Consider the following 26,668-nt stretch of genomic DNA (forward strand, 5'->3'; position numbering starts at 1 on the left):
AAAAGTATGAAGTGTAAGATTAATTAGATCACATGCATGGGTAGAAATTCCTCATGACCTTTTGAAAAATTGAAAGAAGCATAATTATAGAAGATAGCTTTCTTTTTTAAAATCAAATATTGCCCAATTAAGAAACTATAAAATGTGAAATATAAACCAGAAATCAAGTGGGCCACAATCAAATCAAAGAGGCACTTGTAAAGATTGAAAATGAAACCAAATAAACCCTCTCAAGTAAAACAACGAAATAAAACCAAACAAAAGGCCGGGGGTGGTGGCTTACACCTGTAATCCTAACACTCTGGGAGGCCGAGACGGGTGGATAGTTTGAGCTCAGGAGTTCAAGACCAGCCTGAGCAAGAATGAGACCCCCGTCTCTACTAAAAATAGAAAGAAATTAGCCAAACAACTAAAATATATATACAAAAAAATTAGCCGGGCATGGTGGGGCATGCCTGTAGTCCCAGCTACTCGGGAGGCTGAGGCAGAAGGATCACCTGAGCCCAGGAGTTTGAGGTTGCTGTGAGCTAGGCTGACGCCACGGCACTCTAGCCTGGGCAACAGAGCGAGACTCTGTCTCCAAAAAAAAAAAAAAACCAAACAAAAAAAAATCAGCAGAAAAAGATTCACTAGTAGTCCTTGGAATTGGTTGATATTCATGTGTAAATTGTATACTCAGGGACAAAAGAATAAGGACATATTTAGATGGAATCTTTATCTACATTTCTTTTAAAATTAGAAACAGATACAACTGTCGGAAGAATAGAATATTCTGTGTTTAATTAGCAAAGAAGTACAGTCAACCACTTGATAAAATGGTGTTTACTCAAGAGTTTTGAGAAAATAGAGTTACTGAGTTTTTGATTAGAATATTAACCTGTTACCCTTTATACCAATCCTATAAAGATAGGTTCATATGAAGATAGCTTGTTAGTATATGTCTGCTATGGTTTGAATGTCCCCTCCAAATCTCATGTTGGAATTTAATTGCCACTGTGACAGTATTAAGATGTGGGACCCTTAAGAGGTTATTAGGTCAGGAGGGCTCTTCCCTAATGAATGGATTATTGTTGTTATGGAGTAGGTTGTTATAAAAGCAATTCTGGCCATCTCTTGCTCTCTCTTGTCCTTCCACCTTCTGTCGTAGGATGACACAGTACAAAGGCCCTCACCAGGGGCTGGGACCTTGATATTGGACTTCCCAGCCTCCAGAACTGTGAGAAATAAATTTCTTTTGTTTATAAATAACCCAGTCTGTGGTATTTTGTTATGGTAACATGAAATGGACTCAGACAATGTCTCATTATTAGAAGGCTTATAGAGGCCGGGTGCGGTGGCTCATGCCTGTAATCCTAGCACTTGGGAGGCCGAAGCGGGAGGATTGTTTGAGCTCAGGAGTTTGAGACCAGCCTGAGCAAGAGCAAGACCCTGTCTCTACTAAAAAAATAGAAAGAAATTAGCTGGACAACTAAAAATATATAGAAAAAATTAGAGCATGGTGGTACATGCCTGTAGTCCCAGCTACTCGGGAGGCTGAGGCAGGAGGATGGCTTGAGCCCAGGAGTTTGAGGTTGCTGTGAGCTAGGCTGATGCCACGGCACTCTAGCCCAGGCAACAGACTGAGACTCTGTCTCAAAAAAAAAAAGGGGGGGGGAAAGCTTTGAGAATTCACAAAAAGTCATGCGTCACCTGGTCTTGCTATATTTAATATTCAGGAGTTTAGAATAAAAATTTGTTGAATCTGGTTTTATAAAAGACAAATCTGCATGATTGGTATACTGGAGTTATTGTAGGGGATTGTGGAATATGTTGATGAGGAACAGTGAAAATATGTAAACTTATAAAACCTTTCAAGGTTCTAACCCAAAAGGAATAAAAGTTTTGTACCACCATGGGGTGGAGGAGAAATGTTTATTTATGGAGTCACATTTGACTTAGAAACAGTAAGCAGGTGTTAGTTGTGAACTATCATCCTTGAGAGGAAAAAGTGTTTTATGTGGGTCCCCAAGTTGGGAGTAATCTCGTTTTACATTTTTATAAATGGTGTAAAAGAAGGTTTAGAATATAGTTAGTTTTTAGCTCTTTGGGTAGTGAAATACCCCAGGGAAAAAACCTCACTGCAGGTAATGAATGAGCAAAAAAATGGAATGAACTCCTGTGGGATAATTTTCAGTGTATATTTAAGGAAAAATCATATGAATTGTATCTATTAACCGAGGAGTCCTGAATGTAGTTGTTATCAGTATAAGAATCTATAAGCTGTAAGAGATGATTCTTTATAGATAATGTGCTAAGGAGATCAGTAATATGCTAGGCATTCTTTGGAAGAGTACGAGAACAATGTTATCTTGCCATTGTTCAAAATTATACTTTATACACAGTGCTATATATATTGTTTAATAAAAATAATGAATTGTCTGCATATATAGCAGTATACTAACAAATACTTGTTTCTTTTGGCTATTAATACTGAGGAGGAGGAAAAGGATGTAATTGAGGTAAGTAAAATATGACCTTGAATAAATTCCTCAAATTCCATCCTACTGGAATTGTGAGTGGGGCAAGAGTGATTCTAGGAATTTTATGAAAGTCAGTTTTAGGATAAATTAAAAATCCTAATTGAATCCATGTTAGAGAGTAACCCAATGGAAATTAGTACCACAAGATGGGATACAGACTGAAAGATATCTTCATGAAAATTAGATTCACAGATGATACACATAGACTATTAAAGCAAATCTGAGATATTCAGAATGTATTTTTTTCCATTTGAAAAATGACGTGAAGGTCGTCTTCAGCGTTGGACAGAATTTGGGATTTGATGGAATGCTGGCCTGACTGGAAAGTAGAACAGGTTGTGACTGGATACTGCCCAGAGTGTACAGTGCCGGTATTATTATAATACCTTTTGTCAGGGGAAGGAAGGGAGGGTCGGAGGGAAAAGTCCCCTTCTATACCTAGTTTGCTAATTGTTTTTTTTTCTTCTCTAATTTGCATCTATTGATATGGCCATACAGTTTTGCTTCTTTTATCTGTTAGGGGATCTCAGGTAAAAATTCATTTTTAGTGTTATTATAGGTTTATAATTTATTCTTGAGATACTTTGATAATGTATACTTTTCTAAAAAAATCACACATATATACATTTTCAAATATTGGCATAAAGTTGTTCGTAGTATTCCTTTTCATTAAGTCTCTGCTGCATCTGTAGCTATAGTTGTGTACTCCTGAGTTCTTTTTGCAGCTGTTTTTTTTTTTTTTTTGCTTGCTTTTCTTGACATCACCTTTTTAAAAGTAGGTACTATACTATTCGTTATTCATCATTTTTCCTCCAGTATAATACTCACATATATCATGCCCCAGCAGATGGAATGAGCTTGACTTTAGTTCTTCTCTATGTTTTTGGCCAATTCTGTGTCTACCGTTAGCTTTTCTTCCTCCTTTCCTCCCCCACCACTCCCAAGGCAATTTTCCTCTTTTCTATGCCAGTATTCTCTTTTTATTAGTAATCTTATCCAATCCAAGCTTTTGCCATCTCCTTTATTTAGATATCTCCCAAGTTTATAACCCTAACCTGACCTTTCTTCTAAGCTCTAACTGCTTGCCTGACATTTCCCCCTGAGTATCTTGCGTACATCTTCAATGTAGCACAACCAAAGTGAAACTCATTATTTCCCCCCCACCCAAACCAGTTCTTCCTCCACATTTCATGGTTTCTGTTAATTGGCACTGCCACTCATCCAGGCTCCAAATGTCAGTCATTTTGACTCTTCTCTCTTCCCTTCTATATGTGCTCACCTGCAAAGCTATATATACACACACACAGACACACACACACAGACACACACACATATTTGTTTATTTATTTATTTATTCTACCTTCACAACCTCTCCATGAGTATATGTGATAACCCTTTTTATCCCTTCAGCCACCACCTGTGTTCAGACCGTCAGTAGTTTGTACCTGGACTATTGTAACACCTCCTTGTCTTTTGGGTTGAGTCCAGATTCATTTTCTACACTAAAGTGAGATTAAATTTGCTAAAGTACAGTAATTGTATACTGTTTAGTCCAAAATTACTTAGTTCTCTCAACAGCCTACTAAAATAAGAACAAACTCTTCAGCTTGTCTAGGTCTTCCATAATAATGCCCCAAATATACGCATCTTGGCTTGCCATTCCTTTATTACTTTAGGTACCTGTACGCTAGCACTTAGCCCATTGTGGATTATAGCCATTCATGTGCTTGCTTAGTATCTCAGATTATAAGGTCCTAGTGGATAGGAACTGTTTCTTACTCAGCTTTTTCCTTTTTATTGTCTCAGCAATTAGCATAGATAGGAAATATTGATTGAATATAATTAAAATGATTATAGTTGTTTAATTTACTTTAGTGAAAAGTCTTACTAAACTCTTACTATTCCAGTGCAAATTAACTGTGTAGAAGCCCAGTAAATTCATCTATTCCAGGGAAGTGGCTGCATGTATACAAGGTTACAAGTCATGTTCCTGGGGATGATTAGTGCTACCTTTCTAACAGGTGCTATAGTTACAGCAGAATAAGGCTTCTGCTTGAAGTGAATTCAGAGACATTATAGTAGAGACATTACAGTAGCGGCATAGATTGATTCTGCACTAGCAGGGCTAGGTTATATCTTTTTTCTCCCTCTTTGTTTTTGATTATTTCTTTTAAAGAAAAGATTTCAACAACTCATACTATTTTAAATTTTAAGATAAAAGGTCATGTGTGTGAATTTAGTATGGATCAATGTAGGAAGTAAATCCCACTATCTTTGTTCCTTAATCTGTACAATGAAGATGATTAAAAGAGAAGGGATTACATTTTTTTTCACATTAAAGAAAACAGTTTTAGGCCAGTTTAATGTGAATCTGCCAGTATATTTTACATAATCGTGGCATTGGCAATTATTACAATAAAGCCTTCATAGTTGAAAAATCATGATTAACCAGTCCATAAACCTGTCAGCAGACTAAACTTACGAAATTCCATAATGATGAAAGATTTGGGAATACAGGGAACAGATGCACATGGAAATTATATTAAGCAGTAATTTGCTACCATTTATAAAATTTAGATTTCTATCCAGCCTAACATTTTGAGCACAGAGATGGATTTGTTAGCCTAGTCTTGGTTCTCTAACTTCTGCTCCTCCCTTTCTCCTTCCCTGCCTTCCACAGGTATGTTTGGAGCTCTTAACATGATGTAAATAGTGGGCTAGTAACCAGCAATACAGTGGCGAATAACATGGACCCAGAGGCTGCCTTGTGGAGCTTCCACTCCAGTGGGCCTTTTGGATATGTTTGATAGAGAATGTTCCTTATTTTATAAAAGAATATTATTTCTTATGATAATGTTTATCTCTTTAAAGGAAAAAGGCATGCATTTCCAGTCCAGATTGATAGTCATTTCAATAATAGTCAGAAGTTTAAGCCTTAGCAGGTATAGAAAAATACTGCTCTTAGTGCAGACATAGGCTTTAATCTGAATGTTTGCTTATCTCTGTCAACAGGGATGTTGTGAGGAGAAGTAATTAATGTTTAGCAAGCACTTTGATATTTACACCCAGTGGCTGTAAACAGTTATTAAAAGCCATTGCACAGGTCAGAATGGCAAGTTGTGTGGCTTGACTGGTGCACAGGCTAGAAAAGTAGGGTCTTTGCAGCTTTGAAGAAGGAGATACCCATGAAAATGTTCTACTCCTGATGAAACATTTTATTATTAAACAGTTACACTTAGGATTTTGTCTATAGATTTCTATACATTTAAAAACATCACAAGAAATTCAAGTTCTGTTTATAAACACCAGTAAGTTGGTTACTTCTTGATCAGGATAGTATATATACGATACTATAAATTCTAATCCCACACAGTAAAGGTAACTCCCTTGTAAGACCCAGAAACGCAGGGTCATTTCATGAGAAAACAGCAGGCACAACAGTTTCTGTTTGTGGAGAAGAGCAGTGGATGAGGTAGGAGTTTCAGTTTGGTGTGGAGAGAAGGTGGTTGGACCTGGAGTCTGGGTTCTAATTGCCTTCTTAGCCTCCACTCTGCTTCTGCTTCTACCAGCTGGTCATGGGAACTTGAAGCCACTTTTTCCTGTATCCTTTGGCATTGTTTGACCTTAGGCAAATCACCTGGCATTTTTTTTGCCTCAATTACTTAAACATTTTTGAGGGTGTTGGAGTAGATGCTCTTTCAAGTCATGTCCAGTTGAAAAACAAAATCTGCGATTCAGAGAGCAGTAGCAGAAAATACTAGGCAAGATAAGTTGGAGGGAGGAATTTAATGCTTGTGCTGCATTTAGAATTTTATAGCTAAAACAGATCTAAATTATGAGTGATTCATCATTTTAATAGGATTTTACAAGGTACTTGGAACAGGTCCAAGCATTATATGTATTTCTAGAAGTCAAGGTTTTGTTGCTATCTAACTGCTAATTGTTTTTGTAAAGAGAGAAGATAGAACACATTGGGTCAATAGTTGGGTGGATGTGCTGTTAATCCTCTGGAAAAAATTACATTAAGTGCATGTCTTTAAAAATGCTTTGAAATTTTATCTGGCTGAGAAATTACATTTCTAAATTTAAAGAGAACTGAGCAGAGAAAAACTTTATAAATCATGCATGACATGTTTACAAATTCTTTGAAAAAAACTGCCTGTGAAGGTCTTTGGTGTGATTGTGTTTATCCCTGTATTCCCATATGTCACACATTGCCTGTTTACCCCTGGAGGGTAACCATATTGCATTATTTGTGATCCTTTGGAGTGATATGAAATGATAATTTAACTTTACAGATGTGGTTAATGTACAGGCCCTGCTTCCTAACTATGAACATACATGGCATGACAGGCTTAAATATTTCCAGGTGTGATTGAAGAACTTGGACATTATTCTTAGATTATCTTGGCCTCTGTAATTTACTATAAAACTGCAGTTTTGGCATTAGCACTTGAAAAGAGTATGTTAACATTAACTCTACTTGAGACACATTTTACATTAAATAAATTAACTGTCATCTTGAGACAGTTAAGTGTTTATTATTTTTTATAACAGTTTGGAACTATGTTTTGTCTTTTGAATACTTAAAGTTTTGTTAATAAGCAGGCCTTGATTTACATAATCTTGACTTTTTTTGATAAGACTGTTACGATAGCTGGAGAATTCTGTCTCCCGCTCTGGGAATCTTTCCTCCTCTCAGTCTTGCTTTTATCCCTGCCTTAGTCTAGAGAGAAGCCATTTATCTTTCATTCACTGCACAGAATGGGGTCTCATTTCCCTCCAAAAACAACTCACCATTAACCAGTGCGTGAGAGAGCCCATTTAATACTCTGCTGTCGTTAACAGTAAAAATCCTTAGCCGTCTAGAGGGTTTGTTGTTAATGGAGACGTAAGAGAGGCTATGTTCTATTTTGTAGTGGATCAGAGGAGGAGCAAAATCCTGGGCAAAGGTAGCAGTTGAGGTGAGTTGAAAGAGAGGCAGAGGCTGGCCTGGGCTGAGAATCGCCTGCTGGTTTAGTTCGGCGTCCTCCTGCCTCACCACTCGCTGTTCCTCGCCCATGGCTGTCTGCTCTCAGGCTTAGCACTGCCCTCATACGGTCCCTGTCCTGGTCTTTGGCCATTGTCAAACCTTCCCCACTTTACCTACCTCATCATCTTTCCTGTAACATTTCCTATATCCCAAAAGTCCCCCCCACCCCCACTGGCCCAGTGGAACTCCTGCCTCATTCAGTGGGAGACACTATTCCACTGGTGCAAGGAGGGAGGGTCTGTGGATTCCTGACACCCCTGCTTAGGATGTTGAGTATCCTCACTGAGATGTTGTGAATGCCAGTTAGCTTTTACAGAATTGTAAGTACGCTGTACACACATAGAATATAGGGATTAAAAAGGCTTTTGTTGTTGGTCTGGGTTAACCTAATAACCATTTATAATCCTGTTCATATGAGCGAGTGTCCCAAGTTCCAAACAGTCAACACTAAAATGGAGTTTTGAAACACATTTTTCTAGAAGGATTATATTCTCCTATGAAACTCATGTTGAACGTCTTCTCTTTCACTTTTTCTTAACCGTGAATTAGCGTGAAAGCTTCAAGTAAGACTCAGATCCTTAATGAAAGAAGGGATCTTTTGTTCTTAGAATTTCAAGTTGGTCACCCATTTTAAAGTGCTATATAAGTCATCACTGATTACTTGAGTTTTTGGATCACCTTTAGAATGGTAGTGGTATTGAAAGGTTTATCCATTATTTTAATTTTTTGGTGATGTTCTGGAAAGGATGTTATGTACGACAGAATGGAACCTGAAGACCAGAAAAGGCGTAAGTAGAAATTTTGCACTGATTTCATTTATAAAAACAGAAGTTTTAAAGGAGCATTCAATCTGAGGCATTGAATAAACTTCAGTTCTACTAGTGACTTTGTCCCTTGAAACTTGTTCACTAACCTATGGAGTTATAACTATAGGCACTTGCTAATGTATTTGCAGTGACTGTTGAAATAATTCAAATTTATTGACCAAAGGGGAATACTAAATATTTATCTTTTCTGCTTAGTGCCTGTAGTGAAATAGAATATAAGTTAATGGTTAATGGCTTATAGGCTGTTATTTGTGAAATACTGTCTTCATGTGCTCTGTCTGGTGGCATCATTTATATTTTGTAGGTGTTAAACAGCATATTTAGAATGTATCTTACATGTATTTTGCTGCTTGGCTAATAAATGTTCTAGAAGAGATTTCTTCCAACAGTGGGTGAGGGGGGGTAACTGCAAAGGAAGAAAAGTACAAAATTGTGGACTAGGGAGAAATCTTTTTCTTTTTAAAAACCAAATAGCATAAAATAATAATGTATTAATATTATAATGTGTATTCTGGCACACATGCACTATCTAGTGCATTCCAGAATGTCTAAGGTTGGCAGTAATTCAGCATATGAAAGTCTGCGGCAAGCATGTTAGCTTAGTATTAGGATGACCAAATGAAAATGTGTTTGTGGCTATAGAATCAAAGAAAGAAGCCAAATTATTTGGATTTCCTTCAAATTAATGATAATGTAGTATTAAACTAAAAATATCTTAACATGAAAGTAATTTTATTTGAATTGTTATAAACATTAGGAAGAACGAAGCAATATTTTTGTGTTTTAGATTTTGAGGGAAATAATTCAGTAAGATTTCAAAATTGACTTATAAAAGCTAATTAATTAGTAAGAGAAGCTTTGATTTTCCACAAACCTTAAAGGACTGCTTTGGGATTCTTTGTTTTGTTTTCCTTTGCTTTCTATTACATTAATTTTAAAGATTTTGAAATTGCTTGTCTTAGTGTGGTTAATTTTTAAAATCCATATATTTTGAATTTTAAAACTACAAGGAATTTAATGTCAAAACAGATAAATCATTTAGAAATGGCTGGTTGGTTAAATAATTACTTACGTATGTGCAGTATTAGGTGTATTGTTGAATTCTGTAGTATAGGTAACAACAAAATACTTCAAATCCTAGCAGCATTTCAAAAAGGTTTTAAATTTTTTTCTTAGGAGAAAAGAATCCCAGGATCTTTAAAATTGGTTGTATACAGAAAGCACTGTGCTAGAAAAAAAGAGATCTGTATTGAAATAAAAGTTTTTATATGATTGAAATGTAGCATTTGCACAAAATACATTGAGGTGACAACATGGTATTGAACATGTATTATTAAGTAGAATTTATTTGAGTATTGGAAAATTCAGCCTAACGTCTTTGTTTTGTTCTTCTGTATCTGCTAGTGTTATGGAAAATCATATAGCTTATCCTTCATACTGTGTTACACTAGAAGTTAGAATTCACTAATTAAACGAGTATAAACATGTATAAAGCTAGCAAGTAATATTTTAAGTACTAAATGGAAGCATTCGTGAGTAATATGTTTTCTTATCTTTGTTAAGAAGAAATTCATTAGTAATTAACAAAGCAATCAAAGCTTGTTTTCCCCTCTGGGCATGCATCATTGCAAGACAGTTTTACTGACTTTTTAGTTATGGATAATTAAATTTGTGGTTATGCATGTGTATATTGAGGAATGAACACATTAAAAATTGGTTGAGGCACCACGACTTCATTGAATGTGCCTTTGTAGTGTTGGATATTTTCATAGAACTTAAACTACTTATTTCTATTACAAAAACTTGTATAGTGCTTACCATGGGCCAGGCATTGTTCTAAGTGCTCTATGAATATTAACTCATTTACTTAAAACCTGATAGCAACACTGTGAAGGGAGTATGACAATTTCCCCCTTTGTACAGAGAGCACGCAGAGGTGAGGTAACTTGGCTAAGGTCCCACAGCAAGTGTGTGGAGAGCCACTACTCCATTCTCAGCAGGCGGCCTCCAGAATCTGTGGTCTTAACCACCATGCTCTGTCACCTTGTCAGAACGATCTCTCTTGGAAAGTGGAGTTCTGATTCTTTCCTTTGTCTTCTGAAGCTTTCTGTGAGGAGACAAGGAGCTCTGGGAGGGATATGCTGGCTGGATTTACTCCTCACAATCTTTCTCTTCCCTACATTTGGAAGGCAGGCAGTGTAAGTGTGGCAGCTTCTTACCGTGAGTGACGCTGATCGGGCTTTGTTAGCGGCCGTTTGCGAATTCTTATTCTATGGTAGAGACTTTCCTGTACCCAGAACAAATTCTCCCCTCTCAACCTGCAGATCTGGGGCTGAACATGAGACCTGTATTCAAGTTCATGGGAGAAGCTAGGCATAGGGAAGAGAGAGGGAGAGAGACAGTACCGTTGCCGGATAAAAAATTGAACACCGCGAGTGCCAGTGCTGAAGGACCTGCTTTTCTCATATACTTTAGGATGAGCAGTAGCAGGGATTTATCTATTTGATGGTGATTTGCGATTCTCCTGAGCAGTGCTGGGGGGAGCTGACGTGTGTGTGTGTGTACGCTCTTACAGTTATGAATATTCAGTCCATACCAGGTATTCAGTGATATTAATGAGTTTAGGTTAGCACTCATTTGTGTTGTGAGCATCTCCTGGTCCATGGCATCTCTACACATACAAACCTGTCTCCATCGTTGTATGTGTGCGACACTTGATCTCCCTCATTTTTAGCTACTTTGGAGGATGACTTTTTTTCCCTTTGAGGTGTCCTTGTCCTCTCCCCTTATCACACAGCCCCTCCAGAGTGACTGTCGAATTACCTCAAAGCAAGCCCTTCAGTTGTACATGTGTGTTCATAGCACCGTTATTCACAATAGCCGAAAGGTCGAAGCAACCCAGGTGTCCGTCTTTGGGTGAATGGGTAAGCAGAATGTGGTATATGCATATAAGGGCACATTATTTAGCCTTAAAAAGGAAGGAAATTCTGATACATGCTACAACATGGATGAACTGGCTGAGTGAAATAAGACAGTCATAAAAAGACATAGAGTCATGTGCCATAGAATGATGTTTCGGTCCATGATGGGCTGCACTTACAATGGTGGTCCCATAAAATTATAAAGGAGCTTAAAAATTCCTGTTGCCTAATGATGTAGCCTTCAGAACATCTTAGCTCAATGCATTACTCACACCTTTCTGATGCTGCTGCTGTAAGCAAACCTACCGTGCTGCTGGTTGTAGAAAAGTGTATGATGTTCTAGGCCTTCACATTCACTCACCACTCACTCACTGCCTCCTCCAGAGCCACTAACTTCCAATCCTGCAAGCTCCATTCCTGGTAAGGGCTTTATACAGGTGTACCATTTTTTATCTTTTATACCGTGTTTTTACTTTACCTTTTCTATGTTTATGTACACAGATACTTACCATATGGTCATAGTTGCCTACAGTATTCAGTACAGTAACATGCTCTACAGGTTTGTAGCCTCGTAGCAGTTGGCTGTACCGTGTGGCCTACATGGCTGTGTGGTAGGCGAGACCATCCAGGTCTGTGTAAGTACACTCCATGGTGTTCGCACAACTATGCAATTGCCTAATGAGGCATTTTTCAGAAGGTATTCTCATCATTAAGTGACACATGACTGTACTTATGATTCCAGTCTTACCAAGTACCTAGAGTAGTTGAATTCATAGAGACAGAAAATACAATAGTGGTTGCCAGGGGTAGGGAGCAGGGGGGTGGGGGCAACGGGGAGTTGTTTAATGGGTGTACAGTTTCAGTTTTGCAAGATGAAAATAGTTCTAGACATGGGTTGCACAACAGTGTGAATGTACTTAATAGTACTAAACTGTGCACCTAAAAAATGATTGAGATGGTAAATTTTATGTCATATGCATTTTATCACAATTAAAAAAATAAGCCCTTCAGAGGTGGTGTAAAGTCTGTTCAACTGTTTTAGTGTATTGCTTCAATTGACAAAAAGACATTTATTGGTAGGAGCTGGCCCTACCATGGTTGCAAAGAGCTCAGTTCTGCTTTCTAGATAACAGACATTGCGGTACCTGTGTGAATGTGTTTATGCCATTTCAGGAAAAGCTTATTGTAGAAGTTGAAGAAAAGGGAAAGCAAGTATGGGGCAGTGTGAGCAGAGATCGTGGAAGCAGAAATGAATGAACATGGTTGAAATAATTGTGGTTTTGTAGGTAGAGATAATTACCTGAGTGGAATGAATATTATTAAATAGTGTTAGCAGTCTTCACTGTTTTTCAGTCTCTACTTTTTGATAATCCAAGTTTTGTTATTTTGCTTATATTTCATTTCTCACCACATCCTCCAGGTAGAGTATTTGATGGCATCTGCCAAGGATCTAGATACATTCCATTTATTGGTATTTACTATAACCAAGGCATTTCAAGGAAAGCACTGTGCTATGAGTTATTAGGATTGATGTAAAGATCAAGCCAGAACTCCCTTCTCCTAAGAGTTTCATGGTCTAATAGGCAAGATAACTTGTGTAGACCAATTGAAAAAAAAATACAAGACAGTGTTTGATAAAGAGTGTTTTGTGGGCTGGGCATGGTGGCTCATTCCTGTAATCCCAGCAATTTTGGAGGCCTTTTGGGGGTGAGGCAGGAGGGTTGCTTAAGGCCAGGAGTTTGGGACCAGCCTGGGCAACATAGCAAGACCCCCATTTAAAAAAAAATAATTAAAAACTTAGCCAGGTGTGGTAATGTGTACCTTTAGTCCTAGCTATTGAGGAGGTGGAGGCAGGGGGATCACTTGAGCCTAGGAGTTTGAGGTTATAGTTAGCAATGATCGCTCCACTGCACTCCATTCTGGGCAACAAAGTAAGATGAGACCCTGTCTCAAAAAAAAGGAAAAGAATGTTTTGTGTAAACACAGACTAGAGAGATTTAATTCTCAGAGGTGAGATCAGGGAAGGTTCCTGAAGAAGCAGGAGCAGAATCTTGAGGGATGTTAATAGGTAGAGATAATGGGGATATAGAGATAATGGGGATATAGATCCAGGGTGAACACATGATGCAGACTGATTCAGGGAAGGCCACCGTGGTCTCTGCTAGGAAAGTCAAAGAGCCCAGTGAGAATAGGATACATGTTGGTTGTGGTAAGAATAAGGTATAGCAAAGACAGTTTGGAGCCAGGTTATAAGAGTTTTGGAAGTCATGTTAAGAGTGTGAATTTAATTATGTATGTCGGGGGGGGGGGGGGGGGGGGAGGCAACTGTTAAAAGTTTTCAAGTGGGAATGAGGGTACATTGACACCATCAAAGGTCCAGCCGACCTATGCTGTGTTAGGAAGCATGAAGGCTGACTTGGTCTGATTGGTGATTGTTGAATTGTAGAGGCTGATTCCGTTCTTTGGTGTCCATCTAAAGTATGAGATTAGCTTGGATAATTAAGGAGCATACAAATTAGGCCTTAAAAGTTAGGCAGCAGTGTTAAGAATTGATTTGGTTCACAACATAGAGCCACTGAAAGAGTTTTGAGTGGAGTTTGATCAGTTAGGTAGCAGTATGTAGAATGAATTGCATGGGAGAGAGACTAGTTAGTTAACAGTGTATTGAAGGGTGAAAGTGTGAAGACCTGGACTAGCATAGTAGCAGTGGAAACAAAAAGAGGGGAGAAGATTGATGTGAAGTAGAGGAAATTGCGGAAGGAAGGAAGGAGGGAAATTAATGATTAATAAGCATATTTTATGTGCAAAGCATTTATTATGTGACGGTATAACTGGCCAGTATCACCCAGTCGTATGTGTGCCATATTGCTCAGACAAGGGGCATGTTGTTATGAAACAGCCTGAATGAAGAATCTTAGCTACAGCAAGCTGATGAAGGGTGCTGGACGGCTTTTAGGACTGCTGAATCAGCAAGTGCAGGTACTGGTCACCATCAACGCGTACTGGCTTTGTTGGCTGTGTCCGTAGCTGTGCCCAGGCCAGTGGTTCTCAAACTTCCATGCCTCGGTAAACTGTAAACCCAGTGCAATTTTGAAAGTTTGTGTAAACTTTTTGCTGCTGATGTCCGGCAGTGTTTGAAAGAGAATCTAACCAAGCAGGTTATTCAGGGTGTGTTGGAGCAAGGGAACGATTGCTGTCACTGAGCAAGAGGCTTCATCTCCAGGCCGGTGCCGGGACTGCCTGACGCGGGGGGAGTTCAGGCTGCAGTACAGAGCGGAAGGGGGTCTGCGACTCACGTGGCCATAGGTGGTTTGACAGCTCTGGCACCCGGGTACCCCTCGGTGTTATAGTGACTGCTTCTGAGTATCCTGGACTTGGTTCACTTTAGGATTTGAGTTTTTTAATTCATTCCAGTCTGCCAGTAATAAAGTCTAGTCTTTGAACATGCCCTGCAACCACCTGGAAAAGACTGGTCCAGCCAGCTTCTCGCTAAATGCTACAAGTACATTGGGGTGGATGAAGGTAGGGTGGAAAGAGAATGGAATCTGGAAAGTGAAATCTTAGGTTTGAATCCTCACTTTGCCACGAGCAGGGAAACCCTAGACAAGTTATTTAAACTCAGTTTTCTCATATTTACCTTTCAAGCCTGTTACGATAAAGTACAGGCATTGTACTCTGTGAATAAAAATAATTTATTCCCTGTCTCCATTATGTGATGACTTCAGTGCTTTATTTCTCTCTCTCTGTATTAAGCAACCCCACATCCCAGCTTTCGGAAAGCATGTGTCTCTCTGAACTATGGACTCCTGGAGTTTGATCTTTAAAGATTAAATAGGCTTGGAGTAGTAAGGGCAAAAAAGCAAGTGTTGATCACTTGTGAATTATTTAAAATGAAAAAAAATTGATATAAGCATCAAAATTTGCTCTTAAAATCCATTTAAATTATGTCTTAGTACATATATTTGTTTAAAAAAAGCTCCACCCCCCCTAAAAAACAACTGCAACGGTAAAACTTATGACTAAAATAGTCAAAGGGGATTTTGGCAGACTTTTCTATCAGCTTCCACAGAAAAAGACTCATTTTTCTATTTAGAATTAGGAATAAGTTGGGAAAATGTATTAGTCATATCAGCATTCTTGATATGGGCTCAGAAGTATAATCAAATTGTAATATATTGTAGTATTTTGGAATATATTCAAGTGTATGTGGTTTTCTTTTCAATTATTAAGCATAGTTTTAAACCTGCTTAAAAATGTAGCCATTTTAATTCACAGTAGGCTAATCTTGGCAAAGATACTCTCTGCTCAAAGAGAAGTATAGATGTTTATTAACTGAAAAAATTAACTCACGTTTTTAAAAAAATTCCTAGAGATTTAAAAAATTTAGAATATTTACTTTGTCCAGTTTTAGCAACAAGCAATTAATTGTGTTGGCTTCTTCCCCAACCGCTTTTAATTCAAGTTACTGTTTACTATATACTTGGTTTTTAGTAAAATAGTTGATTTACAAGTCTTAAAGTAGCTTCTGTCATCACATAGTAACTGCTTTTCATAAGTATTGTTTTTGAAACTTTAATGAAGGAGTCCATGTAACATGAATATAAAAGCAAATCTTGTTGACCTTAAGGGGACTTTGCATTCTAACATTTTCAGCATCTTTATTCATGTGATGATGTAAGTCATGGTTTATTGTTTAAAAGTGTAGTTTGTCTATGTGTGTGAAAACTGCATTTATTCATACTGCCTTTGCTGGGACTATAACATCTTAATGATTTTATTTTGTTCACAATGTATTTGATTGCTACTTCACTGAATATGAGATTTTGCTTTAGAAAATTTAAATGTAAGCATTTAAAGATGAAGTTTAAATGAAAATTAAAGCTGAGTTGAAAATGAATTGGCTAAAGTCTGACTTTTACTTTGATTTCTCTAGTAGTATGCAGTTTAATGCCAGAAAAAAATCTAGATCTAAAATAACATCAAAATGTTTTACTTTTAAAGAGTTTGATGTAAATTAATACAGAGCACTAGTTTTAGACATTCTACCTTAAGGAAGGAATTTCTGTTACTTTTAGCTATGAATTCTTAGTGAACTGAAGAGAACTGTAAAAGGAAAACACCTCTGTAACTTATGCATTTGTAGTAATTTTAAAAATTAGTTTAAAATTTTTAGTAGCATTTTATATTTGAGCAAGCTAGAATTTTGAATTAGAGTAAATTCAAGGACCCATGAAAGTTGTAGTTAAAATTTAAAGACTAAAATGATTATTTTTGTGATTACTTATGTGTTATACTCTATTGTGTTAGGTTATTTTAAACTTTTTACTTTAGCCTTCTGGCACTAAATTGGTCAGTAAAAGATTCTGTTTTTTGTTTTATTTTAGTAAGAAAGCTTTATGCTGTTATTTCTAGATGCAGAAATGATTAATAGATGATAATTTTACTTCTGATCATTATTATAAGAGAAAGCCCAATAAATAATATGTTAAAAATAGAATATGTTTGCTAACATAATGTAAGCATAGTTTGCTTTTTATAATTAAAAGCTGTACTGTATGAGCATTTCAGGATGTAAATAAATTCCTCTATGTTAGAACTATTTTCTATGCTGACTATTCTTAAGTAAATGGGAGTATGAGAGCCTTTAAAACAAATTAGCTAATTGAAAGTTTTTATTTAGGAGAAGAAAGTAACTATTAATTTCTTACCTATTTACTTTGCATAACTGCCTGTTCCAGATAAATAGAGATAACCAACTCTTGGGTGTTAGAGTTGATTTTATTTAACCACTTACAACCAGAAATCTTTTGTAAGTGTATTACACACAGTTCCATCTACTAAGATTGCATAAATATAATGTCTTTTTCTGGTGACTCAGTAAATATTATGCATATGAATTTTTGTTGAGTTATTTTCAGCATTTTGCTGTTATATTATGACATCAGACTTTTCCAAAGTTTAATTTTTGTCTGATTTTTTTTCCCATGACCATCAGCTATTGCATTTTACTATTGACATTCGTAAGTTTTTTTCACCTTGTTCCTTATTTGATGCAAAGATAACCACTATTGTGACCTTGATCCCCATAGATAGATCTCTATACCCCATAGATTAGTTTTATGTGTTCTTGAACTTCAAATTTAACCATGTAGGATGTACTACACTTTTGTGGCAGACTTCTTTCACTCTACATTGCATCTGTGAGATTCATCAATGTCGTAGTACATAGTGTTGGGGTTTTTGTTTTCGTTGCTGTGTAGTGTTCCATTCTATGAATATATTAAGATGTATTTATTCATCCTGTTGATGAGTGAATCAACATTTTAGTCATTTTTAGTTTTGGCTATTATGGATAAAGCTGTTGTGAACATTCCTGTACTTGTTTTTAGTGGACATAAGCCTTCACTTCTCTTGGGTATACCCAAGAACAAAATTGCTGAGTCTTGGGAAATATGTATGTTGAGCCTTAGTAGGTACTACCAAACAGGCTTGCAAGTGGTTGTGCAGTTTACCTCCAACTGTATTGGGGCTTCTAGTTGCTTTACATCTTCATTACTTGTTGGTAATGAAGTTCTATTTTTTCCCTTTCTTTTAATTTTTAATTATTGTGGTAGAGTATCGAATTTGACACAGGGATATTCAAATTAAAAGTTATGTTTTAACATGAAAAAATGTTTAATGTATAGAGATTAATAAATGTGTACATGGTCTTGAACATTGCTGAGGTTTTTTTCTCTTAATCCCTTTTTTAGTAAGTGATCCTTGGTTGCTTGTTTAATCACTAATATTAACAAAGTTCTTCCTATAATGACAAGTTCAATGTTCCAGAAACCACTTACTTTGTTTAGAATTGCATTTAAGGAAATTTATCTAAGAAATTTAAGATGGTAAAAGATCTTTATTCAAGGACTCCAGATTATAAATGATATTTACAAAGGAGACTTGGAGAGCACAAGACTTGGAGAGGACAAGAAAAATTGTATCCAAAAGTGATGCAAACTTACAGTTAGCAATATCCAAATTGCCTTGTAGAGGAGCTGAGGAGAGAGACCTTTATTACTGAAAAGTCATGGGGATTTTTGCAATGAAATATAGCAACTACATATCATCTATGGAACTTTATCTGGAATTATATTCATTTGATTGTTTATATAATCTCATAGTCATTCTGCTAAAAGGTGCTCGAATTGATTAGTTCTTGTTTTTCCAAATTTAGTGCAAGTTACAGGTGTTCAGCTTTTCTCTGTGTGTCTCAGGTACTGATTAGTCAGGCGGTCTCATCTGAAACTAATGTATAATAGTGCTAAGTCGTATGACTTGCCATACCAGTTTCACAGTGTTTTTGTTTTGCTCAGAGTAGATGAAAGGTTTATTTAAGTGTGGCCACACTGGTGTACTGCATTCCTGGTGATCTTGGTAGCTTAATGACAATCTTTGTCATAGAAATCAGGAAATGTGGGTTGAGCCTCTGAGATGCATGTACTCGGTTCATTAAAATGCTGCTTCTCCAAGGACTGGAGATTGTTGGAAGCACTTGATAGGTAAGGTAGTTTTAAACATCTATCTATCTATCTATCTAATCTTCATTCTGTTTTTTAAGCATCAGTGTTCCTATTATCCATTGTGTGATTGCTTTCTCTAGTAAGATTAAAAACCACTTTGGAAATCCAGGTAAATGTCTTTCCACGGTTAAGTAGATTTTGTTTTAGTTGGAGTGTTTTGGTTAGTTGTGAAGAGTGTCATATTGTGAGATTGTACTGCTGCTTTGTTTAACTGGTTGGCTTTTAACTGAATTAACTTTGTCAGTGTTTTGATTTATGCTACCATTTTTTTTTCTTACAGAGGATGGGTTGAAGAGTTGCTTAAAATAAATATCTTTGAAATACACTCAGTTAAAGCAATTAAAGCAGTTTTGGTATTCAGCAAGCTTTGAGGTATCCTTTGGACAATATTTGAATGAATTACAATATATTATAGACTTCATAAATTTTCAGGCCTTCTCACAAATGTATAGATGTAGGTATGCATTTATGAAGAGAGGATACATACCGAAGTCTTACTTTCTGTTGAGTATTCTGTTACTAGGCATACTTAATTTGTTTCAGATATATTCCTTAAATAATACTATTATTCAAAATGCAGATGAATACAAAGCAAGATTGTTGCTCATTTGAAGACTGTTCATATGTGCCTGTTTTGTAACGAAAGCGATGACAGCAGCAGTCTGTATTAATCTCCTTGAGCAAATTTCAAGAATATATGTAATCTTACAATGTGAATGGAAAAGTTTGAAGTTAGGCAAGGAAAGCTTAAGCAAAGATAATGAAGTGCATTTGTTGCTGGTAAAGGGCTGTTGGGTCAGGAATGAGTGAAGTTACTGATGGTTCTAAGTGCAGGCTCTAGAGAAACCTAGTAAAGAAGTTATTTATTAGAACCGCAGTAAGGTAGCTGAGCCCTTTTATTTTTTTAAAGGCTATTTCTGCTTTGTGTAAGTTGATGTTGAATTTAGGGACTATTGCCAGTACTTTAAAGTCTAAAATCAGTGAAAGTTAAATATATCTCATCACCTTTCTATTCTGCCTTACATATCTGGACGATCATGAGGGTTGGGGAAAAATAGCTTAGAGTTACAGTGTGTTTAAGAGTAACCTCCATGATGGTCAAGTGCATTTCACTAGCTTTTGAGCTTAAAATCTTCAACAGGGGATTGCTGGAGGCAGTGACCAACAATCTTCATGATTCCTCATGCATAAGTAACATAAGAAATTAAAATTTTCCTGTTTTCCTCATGGCAACCTACCTTATTGCATATTTTATAAAAGATGTCTTCCAAATTACTTTAAGTTCTCTGTATAATTCTAGGAATCACAGCTGGTTCTGTGTGTGTGTGTGTGTGTGTGTGTGTATGTATGTGTGTGTATACATGTGTGTTTGTGCATGTGTGTGATAAGTACAAAGGTCAGTAATCCATGACTATTTGTATTAATTTTATTACTGTCACTATTTTCAACTAACAGGAAAATGGCTATATCTTTTCACATGTATGTGCTAGAACTTATAATAAATAATAGGGGTAAGAATATGTGTACTTTATATACAGACTTATATGTATGTGCTATTCACTTAATTAAGGGTAAGAGCATGTGTACTTTATATGCATATATATACAGCTTCCCAGTTTGTATTATATGTACTAGGCTGCTTTGAAAATAGTACTACATTGAACCATATCCATGGGTACTAGGAACAGTTGAGAAGAGTATTGTTAAGAACTATAGGAGTTTTGGTGGAAGTCTGTTAAGCCTTAACCAAGTGTTTTAGGCTTGTCTTGCCCTTTAGGAAGTGAGGAGTAGTATAGGCCTGGTGGCCTCATTTGAGCCTGTCTCTGTTATTAGAATGGTAGGTGTGTCCCAGCGCAAGAACAGTCAGTTGCTTAGGATGTTAGTGGTAATGGCCTCCATTTATGAGGTGGTGAGGTTAGAGATGATGAAGCTTTGGATGATCAGAATGCCAGAGGAAAGCTAAGTCCCATTTTAGCCTCTATAAAGAATAGACCTGACTTTTTTTTTTTGAGACGGAGTCCCACTCTGTCATCCCGGGTAGAGTGCAATGGCGTGATCATACCTCACTGCAACCTCAAGCTCCCGGGCTCAAGGGATCCTCTTGCCTCAGCCTCCTGAGTAGCTGGGACTACAGGCATGGGCTAACTTTTTCTATTTTTGGTAGAGACAGAGGTGGGGGGGTGTCTCGCTCTTATTTGGGCTGGTCCTGAGCTCCTGAGCTCAAGGAACCCTCCCGCCTTGGCCTCCCAGAGTGCTAGGATTACAGGTGTGAGCCACCGAGCTCAGCCAACCTGATTCTCAAATAAAAAGTAGAAGCAAAAACTGCAGTTAAGATGTCATTTTTTCGGCCGGGTGCGGTGGCTCACACCTGTAATCCTAGCACTCTGGGAGGCTGAGGCGGGTGGATTGTTTGACCTCAGGAGTTCGAGACCAGCCTGAGCACGAGGGAGACCCCGTCTCTACTAAAAATAGAAAGAAATTATATGGACAGCTAAAGATATATATATATAGAAAAAATTAGCTGGGTATGGTGGCGCATGCCTGTAGTCCCAGCTACTCGGGAGGCTGAGGCAGGAGGATCGCTTGAGCCCAGGAGTTTGAGGTTGCTGTGAGCTAGGCTGACGCCATGGCACTCTAGCCTGGGCAACAGAGTGAGACTCTGTCTCAAAAAAAAAAAAAAAAAAAAAAGTCATTTTTTTCTAATCGTATCAAATTAGTAAAATGAGTGATTGAATAAATGAGAAACTGCCTGTTGTTAATTAAGTTGTGATTAAAAGATCATTTACAGCAGCTAGTCTACCGTGTAAATTGGTACAACTTTTCTGAAAATACTTTGGCTTTATATATCAAAAGCCTTACATCTGAGCATATCTTTTTTTTTCCTTGCGACAGAGTCTTGCTCTGTTGCCCTGGGTAGAGTGCAGTGGCATCATCCATAGCTCACTGCAACCTTAAACTCATGGGCTCAAGTGATCCTCTTGCCTCCCAATTGCTGGGCCTGGAATAGGTGGGACTACAGCCCCCCTTCATCATGCCCAGCTAATTTGTCTATTTTTAGTAGAGACAGGGTCTTGCTTTTCTTCAAGGCTGGTCTCGAACTCCTGAGCTCAAGCGATCTTCCTGCCTCAGCCTCCCAGAATGCTAGGATTACAGGTGTAAGCCATCACGCCTGGCCTGAGCATATATTTTGACCTAGCAATACCTAGGAAGTAATTATGTATTCAGATGAAGACTTACATACAACGATTTCTATCATATGTTTTCTGTAAACAGTGAAACAGTGAACAACTGGGAAGAAATGGTTATGTAAATGATACCATATTCTTATGATAGAAATAACAGTAATAGCAAGAAAAATAACTGAGTAGTAAATGGTCATAAAGAATAGTATTTAATCATGTTTAAAGATATGGATAGGAAAACATCTGAAAGAAATAAACTAAATGACAATATTAGCTAAAATATTAACAGATGTTAATTTATGAGTGGTAGTGATGGTGGTGAAACATTTGCCCCTCTCTTTTACTTTTCTCTGTTTTCCAAATTTTCCACAGTGGAACAATGGCCAACTTACTTTATGTATTTTTGTCCTAAGACCATGTATCCTAGCCATATGTATGTCAGTCTTGAAAAATGGAATCCTTTATTATTTAAGACAGATTTGCAGAGGTAGAGAAAAACTAGTTGCAGAGCCAGTTAGAGTGGTATTGTGGGACCAGTCATGGGAATAGGGTGGGGCTGGGTGTAGGAAGTAGGACCCTAGAGGCTCAGGGAAGCATGTTCATTCCCAGTGAAAATCAGGATCATCCTGCAAATACTATGGTAACTTACCATATAATATTGAATAGTTGTGTGTACATATATATATTATTCTTTAAATTTTGGACGTTTTTCGGGGTCTATTTTTTTTAGAAAACGAGGATATTGTATCTGTAATAATACATGTAATAGGCTCTTTCCAAGTGACAGAAAGGTTAAAGATAGTTTGATATTTGTTGTGAGACAATGTTATAACTATATAATCAGCAATCTGATTTACCTGTTGTTCATAGAGACTTAGTTGTAGTGATAAATTAAGTATCCCCAGGCAATGATCCCCCCATCCCCCACCCCATTGAATAATTAGCAAAGGTCTTAATATATCAAATAATCATTTTTAAAATTTTGTTATATTTCCAGATAAGGCTTTAGCATGCTTAATGTCAGTAACCATTTTGAAGTTTGCTAATTTTATTCTTTTCCTACCCCAGATAATTTGCTTTTCACTGTGAAAATTACTTACATTTCATCCCGCGTTGATGTGCTTTCTTACTGTTGCTTCATTTAATATCCAAATTGTAATTTATAACTGCCTCTCATCTATTAGTCATCCATAATATTGTTTCTTGTTTTTAAGACAGCAACACTCACTGATTCAAAGAAGCTCTTCTAAATAACATCATTTGTCCATCAACCAGCTTGCATAACCCTCTTTAGCTAACCATTATACTAGAAAATATTATTATACATTTCCCTACCTTTTTATTTAATTTCCTTTTTGTTTCTTTATTTTATGTAGATGCTGTACTCTTGGAGAGCAGGGATTATATTTGATCATTGATGTATGTGCCAAGTTTCCATTATACAGCTATGTACTCAGTGGACTCAATACTCACTGACTAGCTGTTGAAAAATTTAATACAGCCTCCCTAAGTGTTTAGCATAGCCTGAGTAGTTTATATATTAGTTAAATCTGACTCAGTAATTGGCAGACCTAGTGTTTCAAGTAATGATGGAATACCTGGTTGGCTCTCATTAATGTCAAGATAGTGCCTGATAGAAGAGTCTTATGCCAAAGCCTAACTCGTGTATGACAGAAGATGCTATCTGGACTTTGTAGAACCCAGAAGTACAAGTCCAAAAATATCTTTTAAAACAAATTCTATGAAATATTTCTGAAGGTCCTGAGCATTTCACATTTATTTTGGTTAAATTAGTAGGTGTTGGTTGATCTCTGCAACTTTAACAATGATTATAGTAATTGCTGCTATTATAAAGCATATATGCGCCAGACCCTTCTGTAATATACTTTATATACATTTTAAGATTTATTCTTTTAAAAACCCAGTAAAGTATTACTCCCAATATTTACAATTGAAGGAGCTAAGGCCAAATGAGGTTAATTAACTTGTCCAGGATCACATGTGTGGTAAATGGCAGAAGTCAATATATGAGTTGTGGTTTGTTAAATTCCAAAATTTATGTGAATTTTACCTCCTAATACCTACCAGGTATGGTTGCTGGAGAAGGAACTGTGCTGAAATCCAAATATTGGTGCTGGCTGTTAGCATTTTGAATAATACTTGTAAATACTCATATTGCCCTTGATAGTATTGCTTATAATCATACAATAACTGGTGTCTTGCTTGCATATTAATAGAAATCTATAATTTTCTGTACTTGGAATGAATACTGCTTTCTAAGTGAAAAGGAAGCTCATACCATTTATCTATGCCACATTATGATAATCATTAATGTTTATTTTAAATATATTTATAATAACTCTTTATAACCTTTATAATGGTGGACTAATATTAATAGTCTTGATTAAGACCTACACATATAATAACTTTGTTGAAAGAAGCAGATTTCCTTAAGAACGATGCCAAAAACATTGAGTTACAGATTACCAGTGTACCTTAGATTTAATGGTAAACGTGATGATTTTCTTAGTGTTATATTTAGGTGATGTGATAAAATAAATAACTTACTGGCAGTTTGTAGATAGTTTTATTTATTTAGTCATTTTACCAAAAAAAAAAACCCAAAATAAAAACAGGTCAGTTGGTGGCTCATGCCTGTAATCCTAGCCTACCACTCGTGGAGGTTGAGGCAGGGATTGCTTGAGCTCAGGAGTTCAGGACCAGCCTGAGCAACAGCGAGAACCCGTTTCTACTAAAAATAGAAAAATTAACTGGGCGTCATAGTTCACACATGTAGTCTCAGCCACTTGGGAGGCTGAGGCAGGAGAATAGCTTGAGCCCAGAAGTTTGAGATTCCAGTGAGCTAGGCTGATGTCACTGCACTCTACCCAGCGTGACAGAGTGAGACTCTGTCACAAAATAAAACAAATATAAAAAAGGAAACCACCAGAAAAGCTATATTATATAACTTGGCAAAGCATTACCTAGAAATCAAGTTTGTAAGTATATTCTACCTAAAAAAGAAAGCATTCCTCTTGTAGCAATAGAAAACTTCAAACCTCATAGGAAAACAATGTTGTTTTGCTTCCTGTTTGGTGAAGAATGTCTTAGTAAGACTACGTCCTTTCTGAGGAAGAAAATGGATGTCACATATCCTGCTCTTCAGGTGCCTATGCAGATTTCCTTTGGATGAGTAATGTCTTTTAAAAAAATGTATTGTAAACTGACAATTTATATAATAATTGTCTATATTTATGGGCTATAAATATGATTCAAGAATATAACATGGAATAATTAAATTAACATATCCATCACTTAACAAACTTAATTTTTTGTGGTGAGAACATTTGAAATGTACTCTTACAGGCATTTTGAAGTGTACAACGCAGTACTCACCATGCTGTATAATAGATTCCCCCCTCCCCATAAAAAACAAAACAAAACAAAACAAAACACCAACGAACTTGGGGCTTTCCGGGGACCCAGCTGTAAATCCCAAGGTTAATCTGACATCAGAAAAGACTTAATTTATGATTTGATATTGGGAAGTTTGTCAAATATCAAAGTTTTAAAACAATCAAAGTAGGATCACAGGTTATTGTGAAACAATATTCATTCAACTAGATTGGTAATTAAAAGACTTCAAAGGCAAATATAGAAAGTTTTAGTTGTTGATAAAACCTTAGCTTTTTAATAGAGAGGACTCAGTTTTCTTATTTCAAAGACCTACCAAGACAACATTATGCTCAAGAAATCATCCTGATAAAGTATAGAATCTTTGTTTCCTAGGCCAATTACTTAAAAGGTAAGGAGAAACCTTTCACTATTTCTTACTAAGAGCAGATACTCTACGAAAACCTCATTATTGTAACAGAGAGGATCAAATTCTAGTTTTGTATCAGTGTACTTTTCATATTAATGCTTGATTTTTCAGAAAAACATAATTGTCTTGTAATTTTGGCCAGCTTGATGACACTAAATTCCTTTTCCCAAGATTCATCTTCCAGAAACCTCCTGTAACTCTTCTTATGTTTTTTCTGTTATTTGTCCTATATGTTTTCTCTTTCTTACATTGAAACGAGTCTTTCTACTTTAGGACAAAAATTACTCTTTTTCCTTAATAAAAAAAACACATCTTCCAAGTGAGCATTACTTACCAAGACGCATTTTAACTTTCCTTGCATTAGGAGTTTTTTCTCTATTATTTCCAATTTTAATTACCGTATACTAATTAGAATTTTTAACTCTTAGTAACCTTAATTTCTTGTGAAAATATACTTTACACTTACATTCAGAAATTTATATTTCAGCATTTTAACTAAGAAATGACTCAGACATTTCATGAATATCTGTTACTTAATTCATCATAATACAACTTTTAGATTTCAAGTTACTGAAAAAGAATTTTAGAACTATGAAAAGTTCATTTATAAGCATTTATTCACATTCACTTAGTTTATTTGTTCTTAACAAGTATGTTTGAATTGCTCATTGAAAACAAAGCAAGCCATCACCTTAAAATCATTTTTTGACAAATCCAGAAATTATCAAAACTATCACAGAAACAAAGAAATTAAAAAACTAAACATGGTTTTTCCTTTTCCTTTTTATTTCCATGACTGACA

The 26,668-nt window shown here is 36.4% G+C and overlaps 1 protein-coding gene across 7 annotated transcripts in view; it reads left to right on the forward strand.

Moving 5' to 3' along the window:
- Positions 1-26,668, forward strand: part of NCOA2 (nuclear receptor coactivator 2) — a 268,534-nt gene that overhangs the window by 46,244 nt on the left and 195,622 nt on the right. The window lies entirely within an intron of this gene.

The sequence above is a fragment of the Lemur catta genome, chromosome 9 (assembly GCF_020740605.2).
Source record: "Lemur catta isolate mLemCat1 chromosome 9, mLemCat1.pri, whole genome shotgun sequence".
NCBI classification, from domain to species: Eukaryota; Metazoa; Chordata; class Mammalia; order Primates; family Lemuridae; genus Lemur; species Lemur catta.